General features: G+C 44.2%; 2 long non-coding RNA genes across 2 annotated transcripts in view; one reads left to right on the top strand and one right to left on the bottom strand.

Annotated features, from left to right (window-relative positions):
• LOC310908274 overlaps positions 1-25,405 on the top strand; it is a 260,105-nt gene that overhangs the window by 33,466 nt on the left and 201,234 nt on the right. The gene's annotated exons all lie outside the window — the stretch shown is intronic.
• Positions 4,457-25,006, bottom strand: LOC310909132. The gene is made up of 3 exons (XR_014590005.1): positions 23,392-25,006; positions 22,997-23,083; positions 4,457-6,628 (listed from the first exon to the last, which is right to left on the bottom strand). It is a non-coding gene; the product is annotated as an uncharacterized lncRNA (long non-coding RNA).

Raw genomic sequence — 25,405 nt, 5'->3', positions numbered from 1 at the left:
GCTGAGCCTGGAGAAAAGGAGGCTCAGGGGGGACCTTGTGGCTCTGCACAACTCCCTGACAGGAGGGGACAGCCGGGGGGGTCGGGCTCTGCTCCCAGGGAACAGGGACAGGATGAGAGGGAAAGGTCTCAAGCTGTGCCAGGGTAGGTTCAGGTTGGAAATCAGGAGGAATTTCTTCATGGAAAGGGTGGTCAGTCATTGGAAGGGGTTGCCCAGGGAGGAGTCCCCATCCCTGGAGGTGTCCAAGGAATGATTGGATGGGGCACTCAGTGCTCTGGGCTGGATGAAACGGTGGTGTTTGGTCTCAGGTTGAACTCCATGATTCTAAAGGTCATTTTCAACCTGAATGATTCTGTTATTCAATGATTCTATGGTTCTAAAGTACCCCAATGGAATGACCTCTGCAGGCAAACACCCCACACATTCATCAGCAAAGGCAGAGAAAAATCTAGAGACTGTCCTGGAGGCAGAGTCTGTAGGGGCAAATATTCACACACCTGAAACAGCACTGCAGAGGGGGAAAAAAAAAAAAATAAATCAGGAATTGGAACAGTTTATTCCTGAATGGATCCCGCGCCCTCTGCTGGAGCTCTGTGCTCATCCCAGCCCAGCCAGGGCGGAGAAGGGAATCCAGGCGTGCCATAGGAAAATCAGAGCTGGGGGCAGGCAGGGGCCAGTCAGGAGGGAGAAAGTTTAAGGGATATAATGCAATGTAAAGGCTGTTCATGAGGACAAAAGGAAGCACTTCCCAATAGGTGATGAGCGGGGGATCTTGCTCCTTACAGAGTGCCCAGAGGGGAATGGATGGACAAAGGGATTTGGGGCTGTCTCAGTTCCCTTCACAGCAAAGACCAGACTCCAAAATTCAGACACTACAGCAGAGAGGAATTTAGAATGTCAGGTTTACTAAAAACTTCATCAGAAGTCTCTGGCATGCCTGAGAATGTGTCAATCTTTTCTCCAAGCACAGGTCAAACCATGGTATGGATGAAGGGCACTGCATGCACAACCTCTGGGGAGGGCTCCACCTCCACCTGTGCTGCTCAACCCACTGCAGCCACTTCCCCAGGAACTTTTATGGTCTCCTCTGATGTCCCAACAACAACAACACTAGTGCAGCAGATGTCAGGCAAAGCTATCCTTGCAAAGTTCCTCCAGGCCTCTGGCTTCAGGGATGCTCAGAGGAGGAGCAGATCAGCAGATGATGGAATGGCCATCCCCACTTCTGGGGATGCACAGGGCAAAGGTTTCACTGAGATTTAGCCCTTTCCAGCACAGTGTATTTGTACCTCTGACACCTGGTGCTGCCTCCAGTCTGGAGCTGCAGCTTGGTCAGGCATGTGGGATATGGATGAAAAACCCTGGGAGTTTTCTTCCCTTCTTCTGTCATGCCCAAGTTTGGTTCCCACATGGATGTGTGAAGGAATGGCAGGACTGTGCTGGGTGTGCAGAGCAGCCAGAAGACACAAAGTGAGCAGCTGCAGGAGGCAAACAGCACCTGATTTGTTTGGAAGAAGCTACAGCTGCACATCTCAGTATAACAAGTTTAGGATAGGAAGTGACTTCCTGAAACACAGTATCAAGCATACTGGAAAGGGGGAATCTTTCTAATCATAAACAAGGAAATGGTTCCCCTATGACTATGCAAATCACTCCTCAGGAAATGGGCTGGGCTGTGGGGAGCTGTTAATGTGCATAAAATCGATGCCCAGGCAGTTTTTCTGCCCCCACTCCAAGGCAAACAGCAGCCACTGGCTTGGATTGGTCTGGGGTATGGAATATCATTTCCTCCTTTGGAAAGAGAGCATGCTGTGCAGATCTGATGGTGTCACCAAGAACCTCAACACTTCACCTCTTCCTTATTCATGAGCCTCAGACTCTCACTCTTGTGACTGCTTGCTCATTTTCCAGGAGTGGATGTCTGCTGTCTGCAATAAATTTGAAAATTAGGGATGAACTCTACACAGTGCAGCCAATGTCCATCAAGCTATGATTCTCTTTAAAGGTCTGTGGACAAGTTTTAAGGAGTCCATAAAGGTCACTATGAAAAAAATAATTGGTTGTCAGCAAGTTGGTATTTACTGTACTGCTATTCTCATCCCCAGCAACAATATTTAGAGTATCTGCAAATAAAAGACTGGGAAACAATTATTTTACACCCTCAGAGCTTGGGAAATGTCAGATGTAGATCTCTCCAAAGGGTCAAAGCTATATAACAGCAGTTAATACCATTTACTGTCGAAGCGGAACTGATTTTGGTTAAGACATACATAAGTTTCCTGATTCTGCCAATCTTCTGCAGGAATATTAAAGTCACAAACAGATCACCTAAACCTACAAACTCACTGTTTCCCATTTTTTAACCATGCCAGGATCTTCTCTTTGATCCCATGACTGGACATTTCCCTCTAAAACTTCTGATCCAACCAAAGAGACTCACCATCACCACTGTGCTTGTTTATCCCTCCAAAGAACTCAGAGTCTTAAAACAAAACCTTCCATAAAGAAATTATGGTGACCTTTAGGAAGGACATTTTTTATATCTATCAGCCATTCATTGATTCAATTCCTTGTTGCACAATTAATTGTTCTCCTACAGAAGTTAAATTTACTGTAGTACCTTAGATGCACTTGTGGAAACTGTTTTAAAGAAAGTCTCCACCTTTGTTACTCTGCAGACTTCAGGCAGCAATGGAGGATTAAGTGAATGAAGTGCTGTGAGTGATTCCACTATTTCCCTTGAAAGTCATGGGTGAATATCAATCAGTTCTGATGATCTGTCAGCATTCAATCTGTCTGCAACACAGTTTCTGCCACAGTTATTTAATAGAAGAGATGCTAGTCTGTCTTTGATTTCATTTCTTCTAATTCAATGACTCTCCAAATTGTATTCTCCACTGGGATCGCTAATTCACTTCCAGGAAAATCATTTTAACAGACCAATTACGAGAGCAAAGACAAATTCTGTACTCAGAATTAATACATTTATACTCCTCCCTGCTACTCCTTCTTCCTGACATTTCTTATACCTGTATTGGCACGAATACAGTTTAATACTCTTGTGGCAGATGCAGCTCAACTGGTCAGCCTTGCTTGCACAGCTTATGCCTTCAGAATTCACCCCCTAAAAACCTAGCTACCTGCTATATAAAAAAACCACATTTTCATAGATTTTTTTTTTAATAGAAGCATTTTGAGCTTTACTTAATAAACACAAAAGGGGGAGAGGTGGTGGTGATAGGGAGATAAAGGGGTTTGCATCATTGTAACCCAAATCTGATTAATTTTTTTGGCACAGCTCCTTGGTGGCATTGGTGCCACTCACTTCAATGCAGTGTGGGTTTGGGACAGCAACTTCCCTCCAGAAGGAGAGTAAAGAATCATCTGGGTTGGATGAAGAAGGGAAAGAGGTGAAGTAAAGTAAGCAATTGTGGTTTGAAATGTGGCAGGTGAGAGAACAAAAGACTTTGTAAAACAAAAGATGTGGATTAATTCAAATGTGCAAATGTTTCCAGGGGTCAAATTTAGAGGCAGTGAGGGCTTTGGGTGACAGGGAGCAGACAAGCACATGTAGTCACCAGTAACAGCTGCCACAGTGGCAGGGGAGAAGAAAAAAGAAAAAAAAAAAAAAAAAAAAAGAAAAAAAAAAAAAAAAAAAAAAAAAAAAAATCTGTGTGGGAACCATTGCTCTTCAGCAAGACAGAGATTCCTGCATCCAGCGGGAAAACAAGGCTTTTTCCTTGACTGTTGTCTCCTTGTGAGGCAGACACATGGATAAATGCCATGTACATTGGCATGAGCTTACCTTTGGGGCTCCCCAGTCCAGAAGCAGGCAAAAGGTGAGTGAGGAGTAATTTGAAGATTTCCACTCAGCATTTTCACATGCAGTGCCCACAATGGAGCAGGACAGGGGTTGGAAGGTGGGAACAATCTGGGGACCTGCCCAGGTTGGCTCTGCTTTGTCTCAGTATCCAACCTGACACATAATCTGGGAGTTGGAAAAGCACCTTCAAAAACAAACCCCTTGATTCCTTGAGCAAGGGCTGGATGAAGTCATGCACATCCCTCACCAGCACTACACTGATCTCCTGCCAGGAGATCACTTCAGCCTGATGGAGGCAGAGCTGTCACAGCTCAGAGGAACCATCCCTGCAGGACCAGCAGGGGGACATGCCAAAATATCTTTCCCTGTGGCAGGAGTTCAGTGCAGCACTGCAGCATCCACCTCTGAGGAAGGGAAGGTAAAATTCTGCAAGGGGACATGGACTGTCCAAAAAAAGCTGCAGAGTGGTATTAACTCCACCTCAAACATTTCATAGGAACACAGTAAAGTCCAAGAGGGCAACCAGCCTTTTTGAGCATTAAAAAACCCCACACAACACTTTAAAAAATACTGATTTTATTCATGTCTAGCCTATTCAACAGTGGATCACACTGGCAGGAACAACCACAAACATCGAGTTACAAGGTTTCACCAGGTTCTCACCTGTGCAACGCTGGATTTGAGTCAAGCACATATTATGGCACCACCACTAAGGACAATGATTGCTCTTCAAAGCTCACTCCAGTCCCATCTCCCTGGTGCACTTCCAAGCCCAACAACTTCATCTCCCACTGTGTGTGAGATTTTCTGCAGAGAATTTGTGTTCTCAAAGCCTGAAGGCAGCAAACATCCTGAAGCACAAACACCAGCTAAAAATTCCCTGTACTTCACGTTCTTCATTTGAAAGGCTTCAAGTTCTCAGTGAAGCAAACAAACAACAAAAGCCCCCACCATCAACAATTTCTCAGAAATGTTGGACCTGTCCTGTATAAATCAGCTCCAGGAAGGGAGCTGGAATTATTTATCTCACCACATGATCTGGCCTGTAAATTCCAGCTGTTTTCCTTGGAATGATGTATCAGAGCAAGGTTTCACACTCAAAGCAAAGCACCCCTGTCTGTATCACCCCTGCTGATGGTGTGAGTACACAGTATGTGTGGCCCAAGGTTTCTGCCCCACAGATTTCCCCAGGATATTCACACTTTTCCAAAGGTAGCCAACACCTCTGCTGACTCTGAACACCATTGACCTTGCGAGAAGGGTCCATGGCAGCTCTGCTCATTCATGGTCAGCCACATGGCCTTGACACACAGATCAGGAGAAAGGGATTCCCACAGCTGGCCTGCACTGAGAGACTGAACAGGTCCTTTGGGTCTGTGGAGTGCATTTTTCCCCCCAAGGACTGATGCTTCCTCTCTTTTCCCTCTCACACTGAAGCTGAAAACTGCCATAAGCTATAAGTCACTCAGGAAGACAAAGAGGGTGTATTGATAAAGGGTTCTAAGGAAGCTGGATGCCCAGCATCCCTCAAACTACCTTCTGAAAATCCCAGCTGCCACATTTAACTCCACTCTTCCTCTCAGGCTCTCCCTTTCCAGGATCAATTCCTCCTATCCCCCCTCCCACCCTCCTGTGCACAGAGCTCCAGCACACACAAGCTGGACCCACATGTGGCCGTGGAAATTTGGCTGCACGGCTGACCTTGGCTGCTGCCAAAAGGAGGGAATTCCAGGCCAGATCACCCCTCTCTGCCCTTCCCTTTTCAGAGCTAATTGGGTTTTCTTTCCCTTTCAGCACGGCACAGATGGACTCGTGGAGCTTGAAAAGCAGCAGAGGGTTTTTTATCACAACAGTGCAACGGGAGAAGACTTCAGAGCATTTTCTGGGAAACGCCACGTACAATTACATTACAACTGCAGAATTGTCTGGCTATTGTGTCTCCTAAGTCACACAATGGACCACAAACAGTGCTATTTCAGTGAAACTCTATGACCACTGAAAATAAGTCACTAACTCCATTACAGCAGGCAATGGACTCAACGTGTTCACAAAAAACTTGACTTGTACAGATGCTAAAGCCAGATGCTTTGTAGGTAAATGGGAAAAAACACCTCTGGTTTGGGCCCATCCCTCAGGCAGCAGATATTTTGCAGGAATAGGATGATTACTGCTTGTAGAGCTACAGGAAACATCTATTTTGTATCCGAGTTTTGAAAACACAGCTTTGAAAAGCACAGTAATCCAAGGCCAAAAAGACAGGCAGACAAATGGACAGACTTCAGCCACTCGTTTGATTTTCTTGGAGAGAACTCTTTGCTCTTTTAAGGGTTGACCTTATGCATTTGCCAGGTCTGGATGCTCCACTTGAAAAAAAAGGCTTAAAGGAAGTTTCAACAGCAGACTCTTCCTGAAGGTGTCAATCTCCAGCTTCCCACAGGACTCAGTGCTTGTCTGGGGCTTTTGAGGAACAGCCCAAAAATTGCTGCTATTTAGCCACTGACAGTTGAATCTTGCTTTAATTCAGTTTTCCCAGAAATAAGTGCATTGGAATCTTGTAGGGGATTCTCTCTGCTTCCATCCTCCAGTCCCCTGTTCACATTTAGTTTCAGTTTCCTGGAACTAAGAGTGTTGGCCCCTTTAAAAGCAACAGCAACAAGAAAACCACAGAGCAAGGAAAAGAGTTTCCTGACCATAAAGGTTGTACCCCCTGCACAGAGGGAAACTCCACAACTTTACAGAAAGAAGATGCAACAACCTCTTTTGCAGAGTCCTGACACGACAGCCTTGCAGCATCCAGAGTCCAGCCTGGCAAGGGAAAAATAAACAAAACAAAACAAAACAAAAGTTGTATTAAAAAAATGCACATGAGGAAGGTGTTATTTCACATGGATCACAATAAAGCCACAACCTAAGGGTTCATTTCTTCATCAGAATGTTTGAAGAAGCTGAATTTGAAATCTGTTCTCAACTGCAGCTGGCTAAAATGGAGGGTGCTACATTTATTTCCTTACCTTGATGCCTCTTGGGATTGGCTTCAGGGCCAATTTTTCCTTGCAGCTCCTGGGAATTACTCACCTGTCTCCTTGCATGAGATGAAATAGGTTTATTAGAAGGTTGCAAAGGTTTGTTAGGATGCATTGGATTGCTGTGTTTCTCAAGGACAGAGACACAAGGTCTGATTCTTACTGGGACTTTGGGAATTCCCAGAGCCATTTGCATGGCATCTAATTTTAGGTCCTTTTTAAACAGATCTGTAATGACAATTTGGCTTCTAGACCCCCACTCTGTGCCAGGGGCAGGAAAGCCTATCCCAGCAAATAAGAGAATTTAATTTTTTTTTTACTTTATTTTTTAAAAAATTAGATCTGAAACAATTTATGAGACAGTAGAACAAAAAAAAAATTTTTTTTGGCCTGCAAGAACTTTAGGGAACTTCTCCATTGTCACACTTTTATGCAGTCCATTCCAGCTGCATCTGTGCTGGTGACTCATGAAATTAATAACTCACTAATAAGTTATTAAAAGTATCAGCAGTCTCCCATAGTGAAAGAAGGAGAAAGAAGAAATGACTGGAATAAATGAAGGAAGGGGTCCACACTGGAGCAGATCATGAAGAACTGCAGCCCATGGGAAAGGCTCAAGCTGGAGAAGTTCCTGGAGGACTGACCCTCATTGGAGGGACCCCACACTGGACCAGAGGAAGAGTGTGAGGAGTCTTTAATGGTATTTTCTCTCTCCTGTGGATGGAGAGCAGCAGAGTGGCTTTTCAGGGTTAACCCAGCACAGCTACATGGGTGGGAATGATCTTAAATTCATCATTTTGGGACTCCTGAGTGCCTAAACAAAACTCTGAGCTCCAGATTTGATTGTGTGAGCAGGGCTGGTAATGAGCTTAAAGAAGTTTAGCTTGTGCCTGCAAAAATGCTGAGCAGCTCAAGCCTTGCACTGCAAGGAGTTTGCACCATTTATGTTTTTACACAGCCTTTTCTACCACAATTCTCTTTCCCACTCAGTGCAGGGGTTTGAAAGCAGCTTATTCCACTATGAAAACCATGCACTTTCCAGTCCCTGAGCTCCCACAGCTCCTGCTACTGCTTGGCAATGACTCAAGTAGCCAGAAAAAGAAAAAGAACAGGCTGTAAAAAGTGTGGCAGTGAGAAAGCCCTGGACCAGAAGGTTGCTTGTCACATTGCCAAAGCCAAAAGGAGGAGAAGGGAAGTGGGAGAAACATCAGAGATGGGAGAAGCCTACAAAGTGAACAAGATTTGTCAAGAGCTCTGCCTAGGTTCTGAAAGGAGGAAATGTCAGCAGCACAAAAAATAGATAAATATGCATCCTTTACATAAATATAAATATCCACCAACACATTTGCATCTGCTCTTCAAAAAGTTTTCTAATACAAAGAAAAGCCAGGTCTACCAACAAAATGCACAACTTGCTTGCTTTGAGTTCACCACAGTTGTGAGCAATCTCTGCTTTCCAGGCTAAAAATGTGCTGATCTTCAAAGCAAAATTCCCTTAGTGAGTTTTTCTTTCGTGTCAATTTTTTTTCCCTGTGGATTTATATGTTGGAGAAGAGAGTTTTCACTCCAGGGATTACAGAGGATGAACAAACTGAGATGCTGAGGCCAGCTCCACAGTTTTCAAGAGATTCAGAGCAGCAATAATTGAATCCCAGTGATTGTTTGGAGTTTGATAAGGCAGAGACTCCACCAGAAAACTGAGAGGCAGAAAGATGTTTCTGCAGCAGCTGCATTAATTGAACCTCTGACAAATCCCAGGATCTCCCAGCAGAATGAGCAATCACAGTGATGGTTTGGTCTGATTCTAGTTTTAGTTGTACACTTATGTATATGACATGGATCTTCCCCAAAAGTAACAGAGATATTCCACTGCGAAAGAAGAGAGGATGAGACTCTAAATAGTCAATATTTGATGTCTAAGATCTCCTTTTATCCATCATGTATATTAAAAATAACTTTAAAAAATGCTTAGAAATTGTAAAATATACTCTCTTGTTTCTGACCTGCAGAGAGAAGATTCCTGCTCCTTTATGGTTTGTAAATTCATTTAAGAAAATGCTCTGGAGCAAATGTGACTCCTCTTGAACTGCAAGTGCTGCATCTTTAAGGTGTGTAATGTCACCTCCATGTTCAAAGCAAGGGTTGTGCAAAAGAAATGGTCCCTGTAAATAAAAAAGATAATGAATTTTATAAACAGGTTTTTGAGTTTAGCATGAAAAATTTTCTTGAATTACCTGTAAATCTAAAAACCCAAGTCTAATTTTTTCTGGACAACCTTTCATGAGGTGCTCTAGAAACAAAGCATCTGCAGGGATCAAACATTGCAGCCTTAAGCAGATCTCTGAAAACAGCTTAGAAAGTACATCTGAGCTGTTTTATTCAGTTACAGCAGAACAAACAATCATCCAACACTGCAAATTTGGGAAAAAAAACCCAACCAGTTGTGGCCAGCAAATCTCACTGTTCTAAATCTGTCCACTAAGCCAGTTTTTAGCCAGCACAGCACAGAGAGAGAGACTGGCTGAAATCATCTTAGATCCAAATTTATGACACTGCTGGAAAGCACCATCATAATAATGATTCCTTTCACTCACACAGAGAAAGCAACAGGAAGGGTTTTGGACTGGGCCAGAAGAGTGGCAGGTGGACCAAAGAAGATTATTCTATCCTCTCTGACTCTATAAATACAAAAGTAATAAAGCACCCAAAAGGAATGGGCATGAAGGCAAATGTGAAGCCTAAAAGAAATAAAATACTAAAGTACTCCTTGCCTATGACTTACTCATTACTCAGTTATTGCTTAGTTACTTTTAAATACTTTAAATAAAAGTACAAAACTAAACCAAGGGTTTCCCATGTGGTGAATGACATTGGATGCTCAGTTTGAAGTCTAAAGGGGCTGAGCTCAAGAAAGCAGAATGCAGATCTTGTACAGAAACAAAACCTACTACACTGCTGTAGTTTTTTACAAGGTGGACTTCATTTATGTGTAGAGGGCTGCAGGGGGTTAATTTTGGGCACCCATTTCTCTATCCTTTATTGTCCCTAATTTTGAGAGCCTGATACTCATGCCTCGATTCATAACAAATAGCTCAACACTCCTCAGTGGAGTTTTCTGAGACCAGAGACATGAGAAATTGGACTGTGCTCTGGAATGGGATCTAAACTCACCTGGGCAACTTTTCAGACACCTTATACATTTATGAATTGAAAACATGGAATAACATTCATGTTTAAAACCCAACTGGTGGCTCCTGCATCTCTCAAGGGTGAGAGATGCAATCCCATTCAGACCATAAATGCAAGTAAGAAGATCTACAGACAGAAGCAACTTCTAGCAAGTTAGCTGAGAATAATTTCAGGCTTTGAATCTCCCTGAGTATGGCAAAAATGTAGAGAAAGTTACTTCAAGAGGGTGTAACCCCACTGGAGCAAATTTTCCTCCCTTTCATTAGGACAGACCCCTGTGGCAGCCAGGCTATGACACCATGCAGAGATAAGGGAGAGGTGATTAAATAGACCAAATCTTGTACTATAAATGTGTTTATTGGGCCCATCTTAAAGCAGAGAAGCAGAAAAGAGCAGCAGGATTGTGAAGTGAGCAGCTCTGTTCTCTGAACTCCTCCCAGTGTTTCTCTGCAGCAAAGGACACATCCAATCAGGGGGCACAACTGAGTGGAAAGATCCAGCACAGCCTCATGTGAGATTGGCAGTTTTAGCTTGACTGAGAGAATCAAAATATTCCAGGAAATTCCCAACACGGCACCATCCTCCCTCAAATGATACCCCCAGTTTAACCCCACACAGGGCTGGCCATATGCAGCTCACACTTCTCTCCCTGGGAGCCATCTGGGACTCCCTTGAGGAATCCTGACTTCCCAGCACATGTTGTGTTTGATTCTGACATTAAAAGGACGTGGTTTGGTTTAATGACATTGTGCAGAGACTACACTGACTTGCTCCAGAAAATGCACCATGTGGAAAGTCCCCAAATCCATTCCCTAAATCCAACCCAAGGCTAAGTGCTTGTCCTCAGCTGCCATCAAAGCAGCTCCTTCAAAGCAGACAAAAAAAAAAAAAAAAAAAAAAAAAAAAAAAAAAAAAAAAAAAAAAAAAACACCACCACAGAAAATCCTGAATTTCTCTACATAAAAAGAAATGGATTAATAAATGCTGAGACAGACAGTGCTGCTCACTGTGGCTGGGCTGGAGTTAATTTCCTTCCCAGGGGCTGTATTTTGGGGTTGTATGGAGCAGGGGATTGATAACACAGGGATGGTTCTGGCTGTGCTGACACAGACACAGCTGGTTTTCCTACACTGATAAGGGGGCTGGGGGTGCCTGGCAGGAGGCACAGCTGGGACAGGTGACCTCAAGTGACCAAAGGGACATTCCAAACCTTGCCACATCATCATCATCAGTGTGTAACATGGGGGAAAGAAGATGGAAAGGGATGGATGGCAAGCAGGGAATGAATCCCTTGTTCTGCTTGGCTTGTGTGCATTGCTCTTCCTTTCCCTATAAAACTGCCTTTATCCCAGCCCAGAGGTTTTCCAGGTTTTTACACCCTTCCCGTTCTCTCCTGTATCCTGCTGGTGGGGGAGTGAGGGAGCACCCACCGGGCACAGGTGTCCCTTGTCTGTCCCTTGTCTGTCCCTTATCTCATACCTCCCTGGCCCACAGGATGGCACTGCAACACCCCACAAACTCCTCCTGGGCTCTCTGCTGCTTCCTGACAGCAACACTCAGTATTTTCTCCCCAAGTCATACTTTTTTTTCCCACTGCAATTCAAATTTCTTTTGAATTTTCAGGCTTTTCAGAGTAGAAATCCACAGATTCTCCCATGCTCAGAAAGATCACATCTCTTTCTTGTGGGCATTTTGCTGGAATAACATCAGTGATCCTCCTCTCCCCCAGGAAAAAAGCTCCATTAGAAGCTACATACCAACCCTCCAGAAAAACCACTGGAGTTTTGCTGCTGAGAAATTGTATTCTGAGATTAATTAATAATGAGGAAGGGTCTGGAGAGCCAGTCCTGTGAGGAGCTTCTGAAGGGGCTCAGCCTGGAGAAAAGGAGGCTCAGGGGGGACCTTGTGGCTCTGCACAACTCCCTGACAGGAGGGGACAGCTGGAGAAATTTGGGCTCTGCTCCCAGGGAACAGGGACAGGATGAGAGGAAACAGCCTCAAGCTGTGCCAGGGAAGGTTTAGGTTGGACATCAGGAGGAATTTCTTCATGGAAAGGGTGATCAGGCACTGGATGTCCAGGGAGGAGGTGGAATCTCCATCACTGGAGCTGTCCAGGGAATGACTGGACATGACACTCAGTGCCATGGTCTGGGGACAAGGCAGGGATTAGACCTTTCCTTTCCATCCTCCATCCCCAGTCATGGAAACTGTGTAGAAAAAACACCCACTGGTACTCCTGGTCCTGGCATTTCTGCTTTTTGTAATAGCATCCAAAGGTTGTGTGGGTTTTTTTGACTTAATAATCTTGAGGGTCTTTCCCAACCTTAGTTACTCTCTGATTCTATGACCAGCTATTGCTTCCAACACACTTCAAAATACTGTACAAAGACAAATTTACTTGCTATTTACCACACCACCATTTGCATTTTACCTGAGATCACTTCAAAATCCTTGGAGTTTGGGGAGCCTACAGCTCTCCAGCACTGATGTCCACCACATTTAAGGACACACCTGGCACATCAGCTCCTGTTCAACTGCTACAGCACCCACACAGTTCCCCCATTTCTTTCTATTTAAGGGTCAAAGGGGCAGCCAAACCACAGATGTGAAAATTCGAGCTGTGCAGATTTCAAAGCCTTCTCATCAGTGCTGGAGGAGCCTATGACACAGAGCTTAGATTTTTTTCCCTTGACTCACAAAACATCCCTTCATGAGAAATATTTTGGGAGAATTGCAGAGCCAATGACTTTAAATTAAAATTCAACAAGATCTGCTTGTCCTTATGAAAATTTTTGGAAAGGACCACAGAGGTCAGTGTTTTCAACCTAAAGTGGCTGAGAAGATGAAGGAACCAGAGTTCTGCTCAAGTTGAATCCAACCTTCCTTATCAGCTTTAACCTCATTGCCAGCCCTTATTAAATCCTCATCTCTCTTCTCTTCACTGCTGTTTTTAAATGCTTTTTTTGAAATATTCCCAGAGAACCAGCACACAAAATCCCACCAAAACAAACCCTGAACATATCTTTTTCTTCCCCCACTTTATACAAGGTCTTGACTACCTCTGCAGCAGAGGCAAAGACAGCAGTTGCTGGGGCCAGCAAAATAGCCATGGTCCTGCTGCCTGCTCTGCTTCCACCCCAGCCCTGGGAAACCAGGATGGAAGATGCTGCCAATAAATGTGGGAAAGGGGCTCAGGGACAAGGAAATTCCTACCATGATTGTGGCAGTGGCCACAGTCATCTCCACTCCTGACCTCTCCTCTCATCCCAAGGGTCTCTAAGGTTTCTCTGTGATTAAAATGGGAATACAATGGGAATACAAGCAGCAAGTTCATGTCTACTATGAAGGAGACTCAGTCACTGCCCAGGGAAGAAGTTCTGCCTCATGCCCAGGTGGAACCTCCTGGGGCTCAGTCCCTGCCCGTGGCTCTGGTGCCATTGCTGGGCCCTGCCCTGAGCCCTCCCTGCTCACAGGGACACACAGGGATCAGGGCCCCTCTCAGCTGGGGCTCCTCTCCAGGCTGGACAGCCCCAGCTCCCTCAGCCTTTCCCTGGCAGAGATGCTCCAGGCCCTAAATCATCTCTGCAGCCTCCGCTGGCCCCGCTCCAGGAGCTCCCTGTCCCTGCTGTGCTGGTGATCCCAGAGCTGGACAGATGTGCCCCACAGGGCTGGGCAGCGGGGCAGGATCACTCCCTGACCTGCTGCTTGGACCAAAAGGTAGGACTTTCAAATGCACTTGCTATTGCTCCAACCCTGTTTCACTATAATCATTAGAAAAAAAATCCCAATGGTCATGGTGTATTGAGGCATTTTTCTAAATGCCACCTTCTATCAAAGTTCTGGGAGCATTAATTTATGGTATCTCCTGAGTGCAGGGCTGCTTTGTTAACTATTTATACTCTCACTATATTAGCCTGAAGACATAGTAGTGAGGTTTCCAATTATTAACAGAAAGCATGGAAAGGGATGTAGAAGCACAAAGTAATATTCAGAGAATCACAGAATGGTCTGGATTGGAAGGGATCACAAAGATCATTTGTTTCCAAACCCTGCCATGGGCAGGGACACCTTCCACTGTCCCAGGTTGCTCAGAGCCCCATCCAACCTGGCCTTGGACATTTCCAGGGATGAGGCAGCCACAGCTGCTCTGGGAAACCTGTGCCAGGGCCTGACCACCCTCACAGGGAACAATTTCTTCTTAAAAAACCAAAAATTATTAATGGCAGCAACATTACTGAAGCAAGTAAAGAGGGTCAACATCCCATTTATCCTGTTCCCAGCTGTGGAAATAATTATATCCTTTACAGAAGTTATAACCATGTGAAATCAGGAACAGATTAGAGAAGCTCCTTAAAGATCTCAGAGTAAGGAGCTGCCCCAGTTGCACATCTAGGCTCAATCCCCATCCCTGGAAGTCTCCAAGGCCAGGCTGGATGGGGTTCTGAACATCCTGGGCTAGTGGAAGGTGTCCCTGCTCATGGCAGAGGGTTGGAATAAGATCATCTTTAAAGCCCCTTCCAGTCCAAGCCATTCTGTAATTTTAATATTCCAATTTCCCAGGCCTGCCTCACACCATCTGCTTGTGATTCCCTGCAGGAAAAAAAAAAAAAAAAAAAAAAAAAAAAAAAAAAAAAAGCCATTTGCATTATCTAAAGACAAATGAGTGCATGTAGAACTTTACCACTGATAAACACCCAACTGCATGTGCTGAGGAGAGGAAAATGTTATTTCTCCTCCAGAGTCAGAGGAATCAAGGTACAGGAAAAATGAGATGTTAGCTCCATCCCAAATCCCAACCTAAAATGTGCCTGTGAGCACCAGTCTGTCCACAGACCAGTGTGGTGCTGTGGCACATCCAACAGTCAGAACTCAAAAATCATCCAAATGGGAATTTTAGTAATACTTCAAAACATTGAATTTTCAAGATAAACAGATCTTTCTTCACTAAATAGACCCCAAACCCCTCAAAATGATAAAAAAGCCTTCTAAAACACTCTGTACCATACTGTCTAGATGGCATCAGAAGAAAAATGTGCTGATGTATGAACATCAGCTGGGAATTTGGCTCTATTTGCCTGAAACCAAGTCTCTTTATCAGCAGGGCTGTTAAAACACTCCAGCCATCAGAAAAAAAACTTCATGCATCATGGTGGACACAAAGGCATGGCAAGATTCCCTCTCCAAAAACATAAGGTTTGTGTAAGACTCATGCATTGCTTGTAAGACTCCAGCACCTAAATGTGCTGTAGTACAGGAAGGAATTTGCAAGAGGATTCATCCAGGCCTTTTTGCATATGCTTGCTTCTGAATCACCAATATATGACTAAATATAAACCATGAAGAGCTGTAATTGCTGTTCTACGTATCCTCACATCCCTCTGAAATACCATAAAGGAAGAAAAACTACCAAATCATTTAGGAGGATTAGTTACTAACAATGCCAGTGAAAAATCTGCAAAAATTTAAAAAAAAAAAAAAAAAAAAAAAAGCCAAGTCAATCTTGCCAGATTCAAAGTGCAGATTTGTCTGCTCAGTATCAGTCCTTCATGCTTGGAGAGCTGACACAAATCTCTGAAAGAGATGGTGAACTCCTTACACCTCCAGCATATATTTTTCTTCTGCTGTTTGAGCACCTTGGTCCCTGAGGGGAATTCAGGGAGTAGAAGAGAAGAACTTGCTTTAATTCTCTTCTTCTGGACCAGCTGTGAAAAGTGATGTCAGCCCCTTATTTCCATGGAGTGAGCATTCCAGGAGCTTTCAATTTTTACCTCCCAGTTAAGTCAGCTCTGGGCTTTGTCAGACAGAAATGTTTTTTGCACACTTTTAATTATCAGGCAGCCCTGCAAGGGAAGGGAGAGTCACAAACCAGGGGTTGCTCTGAGTGTTTTGTGCCTGAGCTTGGAAAAACAGAGCTCAGATCAGCCAAGCCCAGCACAGAGTCAGGTAACAGCAGGTCAGCCTTTGGGTGTTCCATGAGTCCCTTGCACAGGGACAAACATTTTCCTGTGTGTGGTTTTTTTTTTTTTTTTTCATCCTCACTGCCCATCTGTTTGTTCCTGCTGTTGTGACAGCAGCACAACACCGTGTCCTGAGGGAGGAGAGGTGCCCAGCTGTGCCTGACATTATCCAGGTGTCAGGAAGGAGGTGAGGAATACTCAGAAAGATGTCCCTGTCTAAAAAGGTTTAGGCAAAAGAAGGAAACCAGTGGCTTTATAGTGACCCATCTTATTGCTGAGGCACTGAGACATGAGGGACATCCAAAGGATAAGACTGGGGACTGTCCCCTTGACTCCAAGCCTTTAATCACCTTCCTTCCTAAGTAGTATCTTAACTACCAAAAAACCCCACACAACCTTTGGATGCAATTAAAAGAAGCATAAAATCCAGGGCCAGAAGTACCAGTGGGTGGCTTTTCCACACAGTTTCCATGAGTGGGGATGGAGGATGGAAAGGAAAGCTGCATCAGCCTCCAGAATCCTCCCAGCTGCAGCTGGGCTTGATCAATATGTATTCAGTTCTCTTCTATGGGGATGCTGATTAGTGGTTACTGTGCAAGGAACTCCCAATTCCTCTCCTCTGAAATCCCCTTAGCTAAGTGTTAGTGGCAGATCTGCACAGGTTTGGTTTTTAAAGAGCCAAGAAAAAAAGTAAGTAAGGGGGAAGCTACAGTCCTCTGCAGATAGCACCTTTTCCTTCCATTCTCAATTCACCCAGAAAATTTCACTAACAAGTTTTTTTGTATTTTTTTTTACTTTTTTTTTTTTTATTTAATTATTACATAATCTCAGAATAAAAATATCCTAAAAAGTTGACCAGCTGAGTGGGAACATGAGGAGCTCACAATTCAGAGTGACACATTCTAACAAGTCAGACAGCACTGGAAAAGCAGCTTGGTCTCATCAGAAAAAACTTTCCCACCTGGGCAGGTGTTCCAGCTGCAGAAAAGAACAACTGGCTTGGCTCAGCCATAGCCAAAGCATTGGAATATCCCTTGTGTCACTGGGAATACATGCTGTAGTATCCAGGAGGTTTGGGCTGTCATTCCATCTCTTCTGGAGCATTTGAGTGTCACAAAACTGAATTCAAGGAAGTATTGGAGCTGACATGGGAGCTACACTGGTAATGAGCAGGAACTACCAGTGCTTATCACTATACTGCTTAAAAAAAAAATAAATAAACTCACCTAAATCGAGGATAATCCCCTCCCGTCCAAAAAAAAAAAACACCAAAAAAATAAAAAATAAATAAACCCAAAAACCATCAAAACCAAAAAACAAACAAACAAACCCCAAAATAAACCAAACCAAAAAACAAATGAAAAACCAACCAAACAAAAACAAAAAAAAATACAAACAAACAAAAACACACCAAAAAACTCCCAAAACCAAACCATCACAACCTCCATTCGAGATCAAAGTTAGAAAAAACAAAGAAAAACCAATTAAAAGAAATAAAAAATGCCCCTAAACAAACAAACAAACCAACAGCAAACCAAAACCAAACCAAAAACCAATCAAAAAAGGGCAAAATTTTGTATTTTACCTTGTTTAAATGCATTTTCTTAAAAAAATAAATAAAAAAGGCAAAGATATTTAGAATATTAAGAAAGGGATCATGCACATTACAAAATTTTCCAAATGTGCCTTTTGTAAAGAGTACCAAAATGAACTGGGATGAAACTTCTCTCACAAATAAATTGCTGATACTGAGGAAGGGGCACCTTTTGAGGGAAATAAATCCTAGAGAAATGTTTGCAGCCCACTGCTGCAAACTGTAGCAGATCATCAAATACCAGGCTAATGCAGCAGTGAACACTCTCCAAAACGTTTCTGAAAGTCACTTCCAAGGACAGACTACAAAGATCAATTGCTTTGTCGTAAGCATGAAAGGCCATAGTCTACAGTTCTCAAAGGAATGTGCCAGACAGTGCTATTTCTGACACACTAAAATATGAGAATAATTCAGAGCCTGAGAACCACACACTGCTAAGGGTCCCTTCCAGCTTGGGCTATTCCATAATTCTGTGAGTAAACTGAGATCAGAAATAAACTCAACACACACGCTGTTCATGGCTCAAATCAAACTCCTTGGTTTATATCTGTATTTCTTACAATCCCTTTCTAATGGGGCTTGTAGGCATAACTCAAATGGTGCCAAGTGCCTGGGGCAGCTTCTTAAGACATCTCAGGGGCCACCAGATTTGTGTGCACCATCCTGCCAATGCCACTGACAGAGCACAAGTGGTGTCCATATTCACAGGCTTTTGTGATGTGCACGGATATTCATAAACATTTCCATTGCCTGGCTTTTCTTTTTTTCCTCACCGAATCACGGAACAGCCTGAATTGGAAGGGACTACAAGGATCTTTGAGTCCAACTCCTGGCCCTGCAGCCCCTCCAACAATCCCACCCTGACCTGGGAGTATTGTACAAACTGTCCTGGAGCTCTGGCAGCCTTGGGGCTGTGACCATTCCCTGGGAGCCTGTTCAGTGCCCAACACCCTCTGGGGGAAGAACTTTTTCCTAAAATCCACCCAAACCCTCCCCTGACACAGCTCCAGCCATTCCCTGGGTGCTGTCCTTGGTCACACAGAGCAGAGCTCAGGGTCTGTCCCTCCTCCTTGTGAGGAATCTGCAGAACTGCTGTGAGCTCTGACCTCAGTCTCCTCTTCTCCAGATGAACAGACCAAGTGACATCAACCATGTGGCTTCCTCTCCATGCTCTTCACCATCTTTCTACTCACAGGAGAAAAGCTAAAGACCAGAACTGGTTGGCCAAAATAGAGATGGAAATGACCAGACAATGGTTTCCTCACTGAAGTGACCAAAGAGCATCAACAGGCAGGAAAGAAGCTCAAGGACAAAGTCTAAGGACAGCTCCTTCCTGGCACTCCTGTGACACAGAGTTGGCTGAATGGATGAATCTCCCACTTCGGCCAATATTTTTTTTCTGCCTCCTGAGCTTTAGGGGTATCTTCACCTCCACAAGGGGAAACAATATGAGAGAGGTAAGAGAGGAAATGTGAAGTTTTGTTCTGTCTATATCAGAGCAGTGCATGCAATAGGAAATTATCCTGCTCATCTCTTCAGGCCAGAGTGGGCATTGGGATCAACTGCCCTGACCTCCTACCCAACAGTGCTGCTCCCCACAACTCCCTGACAGGAGGGTGGGGCAGGTGGGGGTCAGCCTCTTCTCCAAGGGAACAAGGGACAGGACAACAGAAAAGAACCTGAAGTCACTTCAGGGAAGGTTCAGGTTGGATATTAGGAATTTTTTTTTTTTTTTTTTTACTGAAAGAGCAGTTAAGCATTAGAAGAGACTGCCCAAGGAAGTGCTGGAGTCACCAGCCCTGGAATTATTCAAAGAATGAATTCTTCATTGATCTGGTTTACTGGGCATCATGATATTCCACTAAAGGCTGGACTTGATGATCTTTCCAACCTTAATGATTCTGTGAGCAGCAGCTCTTGAAGACTGTGCACCACTGCTTATTTCTGCAGCAAAACACAGAATAACAGACTGGTTTGGGTTGGAAAAGGCCTTAAAGATCACCTCATTCCAACCCTCCTGCCAGAGGAGCAGGAACACCTTCCACCAGAGCAGGTTGCTCAGATCAGATAATCCAACTGAGCTGCAGCAGAGCTGGTTCAAGGCTTTCCCCAACATTAGATGCAATGCACCATGTTCCAGTGATTCCAGGGAGCTCATGGGAGTGAGGAATGATCACAGATTCCAGGAAGGAGGATGGCCAGCAAAGAGCTGGAGAGCTCTGGATAGGTAGAAAGGACTGGAGAAAGTGAGCAGTCATTCCAGGTTGAGGGGAAGAGCAATGAACAGAGTTTGGTGGGTTTTTTAAGGGGTGTGAATTTGCTCTCTGCCTTCAAACCAGCTCCTGTGGGAATATGGTATCCCCTGTACTCTTCTACCCCACTCCTATAACTTCCTTCTCTCTCCTCAGTCCCACAGAGAAAACAACCTCCCAAGACTCACAATTCCTCTTCTAGCTCTCCCTCCTACCCACAAAATCCAAGTATTTAATAGCAAAATCACCAGGATTTGGTGTTTTGTAGGCAAACATGCAGTATGGCAAACAATCTAGAGACATAAGAAATGTGAGAAGATCTTAAAATTTCTCATATTTTCTTCTGTTTTGGTTATTTTCCCCCCAATAGTTTCCTAACTACAGGTCTTGTCTTTTGCTGGTCTAGAAAAGTCAGGCTCTTCCAGCTTCCAGTGGCAAAGCACTTTCCATCCACCTGATCATTCTTGCTGCTCTTCTGTTCATCCTGCCTGACCCAATTTAGGTCACCAACAATGCACACAGCATTCCAGATGAGGGCTTGCAGAATTAACATTTCCCAGGTGTTACTGAACGTGTTCGCCCTGAGATTTTCCAAGACCTGCACCATTTTCATGGCTGCAATACTGTGGTGGCTCTGGAGCTCTGGCTGAGTAAAGGACAGGGAGCTGCTGGATTCCTTCTATCCTCCTATCCACCCTCATCTGTCCCATCTCCAGTGGTATTTTCTCTTCCACCAGACTGATGATTTTACACAAGGCTTTCTGTCCAGTTTCAGGGAAGGCAGGACTGAGATCAGAAGAGTCAGAGCAGGAAAGCCCCATTTTTTTCCAACCTAGTACTCCCTGCAAATGGAGACTTAGAAACCAGCACATGTAGAGCCAACCTACCAAGACTGCAACGATTTTTGCACAGCCCTAACAGAAAGAAAAAAAAAAAAAAAGTAGGAGGTGCAGAGCTTGTCTCCACATCTACCTCTGCCACCCTTCTGTTGTTCTACTGCTTAAGAATTACAACTACATTTCTTCAAGCTTAAAAAACTCCTTGGGAAACATATCCAGGCAAGAGGAAGCTAAGATGGAGAGTGGACAAGGAATCCAGAGCCAGTAAGTGCTCCATTTTCAGCACAAGGAATTTGGTGGCCATACCCCAGCCAGGCACATGAGTGGGGGTGTCAAGGACACAAAAATGCCAAGCACAGCAGAGCAGACAGGCACACCTTATGGTGTGGCAGTGGCACATCTTCCCTGGAGCTCCAGAGCAGAGAGGCAGACAAAGAGACTGTGGTCCAATTCTGCTTTTTTGCCGGGGATAAATTTGGAGTCACTTCACTGACGTCAGTGGAGTTATTCCAGAATTGCACCCAGTGTAAAAGAGGGCAGCATCTGCTTTCTGAAAATGGATGCCATCAAGCTAATTGAAAACAACAGATGCATCAAGGAGCAGCAAGAAGGGATGGTAATGTTCCAGTTTTCTTGTAAAATATAGTTTGATTTCCCTCCAGAGAATGGAAGAGAATAAACTGATATGTACTCTAAAAGCTGAACCTTTTGTCGGTGTAAAATTGTATAGAACAACCTTTTAGGTGAATGGACCAATGTGCACCTGCAACAGCTTAAAGATATCCAGCCTAGTCATGAGCACTTACAGCCCTCTTCTTTGGGCCTGATTCTCCTCTCACACTCAGTTAAGTCAGGAGTCAAACCATCCACAATCCTAAGGAAACACGTATCTAACCTTGGGTAGAAAGCAGAATTGAGGCCTCCTCATTTTGTTAAACACACAATGGCTAGATTTGGTAATTAAATAGACCAATTTGTGACTTACACCACTTTTGGACTAAGGCTGTTCCAAAATTTTGTACCACTGAATAAATATCTTTATATTAACTTAGTGAAAATGAAGCTAAAGAAGGACTGGCTGAATTTTCAATGATATTTTGTGTGAAGAAAAATTTTTCCCCTAATTCTTATCTCCAATGAATAGTCAGCACAGCTTCAGTATTTATGGTGACCATAGAAATTGATGAGAAATTGATGAAATTTTCCTCCTTCAAGTCCTTTCTCTCCTTTCACTAAGAAGAAGTTTTACACAGCAAAACTCAATTACTTCTTGGCCCCTCTTATTAATTGACACTTCAGACAACCTGGATATTTCCAGTAGTGAGGGTTCATCAGTGAATGTTGCAGGACTATAAGACCCACCCTGACCTCAGCTATGAGTTTCCCAAAATGTTGTGATATTCAAACTTTTTGTGCCAGCCAACGAGCCCCAGAGAGACTTCCCTGCAGAGCAAAGGAAAACCCACCCAAAGAGGGAAAAGCAAGTGGAATTAACATGTACTAAAAGCATATGCTGCACTGTTAATTAGCACAATCCCTGTCTGCTTTCCCCAAAGAATATTTTTTTCTGGATTTATCTCCCTGGGCAGGGTCTTCTGTTAAGTACTTTCCCAAAATGTAAAGCCATGTTGTGATATTTAAACTTTTTGTTCCAGCCAATGAGCCTCAGACAGACTTCCCTGGAGAGCAAGGGAAAACCCATCCAAAGAGGGAAAAGCAAGCGGAATTCACATGTACTAAAAGCATATGCTGCACTGTTAATTAGCACAGTCCCTCTGCTTTTCCCCAAAAACATTTTTATCTCCCTTGGTAGGGTCTTGTGTTATGCAGGACCCCAGCCTGAACAAGAAGAGCTCCTTGAAAGTGGCAGGCAATTTCCTCAGCCACTCTTTGGTGGCAGCTAAGGACACGCAGCATCCCCTGGGTTCCTTTCATCAGGGGATTAAGCCTTTTCATCCTGCCAACACCTGCTCTCCTCCTTATGCCTAAAGCAGGTGCCTGCAATTCAGGCATTCTGCTGTGAGCCTGCTGATAACCGGTGGCTGCAAAATGTCTTCAGAAGGGGATCTGTCTCTAGTGCAAGCTTCAAAGAGCAGTAAATGAAGGGCTCAAGGCTGTGTTTTCAGTTCCATCAGCACAAGCAGGGCCGTCTTGTGCTCATGTGAGCTGCCATGGAGGGAAGTATCTTCCAATTCCCCATGAATCTCTGTCCGTATCTTTCCACCACTGAGAAATAAATCCATAAAATTCTGCTGCTCTTAATCCTGTCAACATCAACTTAAAGTTAAGCTTAGCTCTGCCAAGTTTGGTAGGACTTACTTGGACTTGAGTCAGATGAGAGCTTTTGGGAAAGCTGTGGTTGACTCCTGCTGTAATCTGCAGATCTTTCCCTGGTGTAAACAGGACCTCAAGAAAAGAACAAACAAAAAGAAGCAATTTAACAAACAGCACATATGCCTGCATTTGATGCAGAAGATTGAAGCTGGAATCCAATATACTCCAAGGTAGTTGTACTAAAAGGAGTTTTGCCAGCTTTAATCAGCAGATGGTGAGGATCTGGCTCATACTACATTTCTGTAGTTTATAATTATCTTTCTTTCTTCACCTAGAACCAGATTCTCCCTTTAGGCTGCAAATCTTAATTAGGAAATCCTTCCTCATTAATTTCAAGAGACTCTTGGTCGTTAATTTCCCAGAACAAAAAGAAACCTTACCTATTTCTGCAATGGCAGCAGATGCTGGAGCTGTTTGTTCCTTTGCTTTTAGGGTTGATGCTGTTCTTTCCATCACCGTGTGGAAGACACTTCAGTCCTTACCCTGTCTCTTGCTGCCTTGAATTTTCTTTACACTCACTCTTCTTTATCCCATAGGGATCTCTGAATGAGAGGACCCAGGAGAGAAGATCAACTCCAGTCACCTTCACCCCCACGGCTGCTGTAGCAGTGAATTTTTATCCACAAAAGCTGGATCAAAAGGCCCAAACAGAAAATTAGTCAAAAATCCCAAATTCCAACATTTTCCAAGAAGGGGCAGAACAGGAATTTCATCTTGGAGGTTAAGAGCAGGAATCCACCAGTAAAACACCACAAAACAGGTCTTCATGCCTTTCATGCTTCCAGTCCTTTGTGTGGATTAAAAAACATGGTGTCCTCAGTAAAATTCTCCCTTTCCTTCCTTCCTTTCTTCCCCACCTCCAAGGAGATGATTTCTGCCCCGTCCTGCTTTGGTACAAAACATCCTGTGGGAAAATTATCAGGAGAAACAACTGTGACAAGCCAGCCCCAGGATCTGGGGGGAGCAATAGTCGCCTCCACTGCAAAACTATTTTCCTAGTGAGATTGCTGCAAGAGGAATTTCTGGGTCTTTAATGTAATGTTTTAGCTTGCATTCCTTGTCACCAGGCACCCAGATGACTCTACATTCACAGGCTGGTTGCCCCTCAGCTCCCTGGCTGAGTGCTCTCATTGTCCTTCACACACTCCCCAGCTCTCTGTCTGCAAGGATGGACAAATAAAACCTCTTTCCCATCTCCAGGTTTGCACTCCCTGCTTTCAAAGGCTGGAGACTTCCCACCCTGAATTTGGACAGGGCAGCTGTACACGATACAAGGTGATGGGATCAGCTCCAGTAAGCAAAGAAAAACATCTGTAAGGATAAAGTGCTGATTATCTGAACACAAAACATCCAACGAGTGCTTTTCGCTTGTAGCCACAGTCACAGCACAGAGAGAAACAGTCCGGGAGGTTGTTATGGAAACAAGTCCCTGGAGGTGCCTACTTGGCTTCACAGGGATGTGCTCTACCTTCAGAAGGAAACAGATTTGCATTTTGAGCAGCCGGAGGGAGCGCTAAGGGCTGACAACTCGAGGGAAGGTTTTTGAAAGCATCTCTGTGATTCGGTGGCACGAGACCTCTGGTAAAGTCAATGGCACAGGTGCCACTGTGTCACTGCAGTCACGTGGAAAAAAAAAATAAATAAAATCTGAAGGCTCCTCTAAAAAACGTCAGGTTCCACAAGTTCTGTAACGTGTAGCATTACTGATGACTCTGGGACTTCACTGATTTCCAGGAGGTGCTTAGAGAAGGATTTACATGCCCCAAATGAGTCCCAAGGTTACAGTTTCCACACTTCTCTTGGCATTCTGTATTTCTCTTAGAGCCAACACAGAAAACACAGGGAGCAAACACCACTCCTGCCTTACACATTTTCATGTGCGCTTTTCTTTTCAGAACTGACAAACACAGCTCACAAAAACTGCACAGAGCTGCTCTGCTCACCACAGAATTCCTTTGCACCTTGGGTGAAATCTGCAAGTGGGAGATTCCAAAAACTCACTGGAAACTCACTGCTGGAAATTCTACCTGGAAATTCACTGTTGGATTCCACCTGGAAATTCACTGCTGGAAATTCCACCTGGAAACTCACTGCTGGATCCCACCTGGAAATTCACTGCTGTGGATCCAACCTGGAAACTCACTGCTGGATCCCACTTGGAAATTCACTGCTGTGGATCCAACCTGGAAACTCACTGCTGGAAATTCCACCTGGAAACTCACTCACTGCTGGAAATTCCACCTGGAAATTCACTGCTGGATTCCACCTGGAAATTCACTGCTGGAAATTCCACCTGGAAACTCACTCACTGCTGGATTCCACCTGGAAATTCACTGCTGGAAATTCCACCTGGAAATTCACTGCTGGATTCCACCTGGAAATTCACTGCTGGAT

This window comes from Zosterops lateralis (genome assembly GCF_965231275.1).
Source record: "Zosterops lateralis genome assembly, chromosome: 4".
Lineage (NCBI taxonomy): Eukaryota > Metazoa > Chordata > Aves > Passeriformes > Zosteropidae > Zosterops > Zosterops lateralis.
Note: the sequence above shows the minus strand (reverse complement) of the source record. Positions and strands in the feature narration are given on the sequence as shown.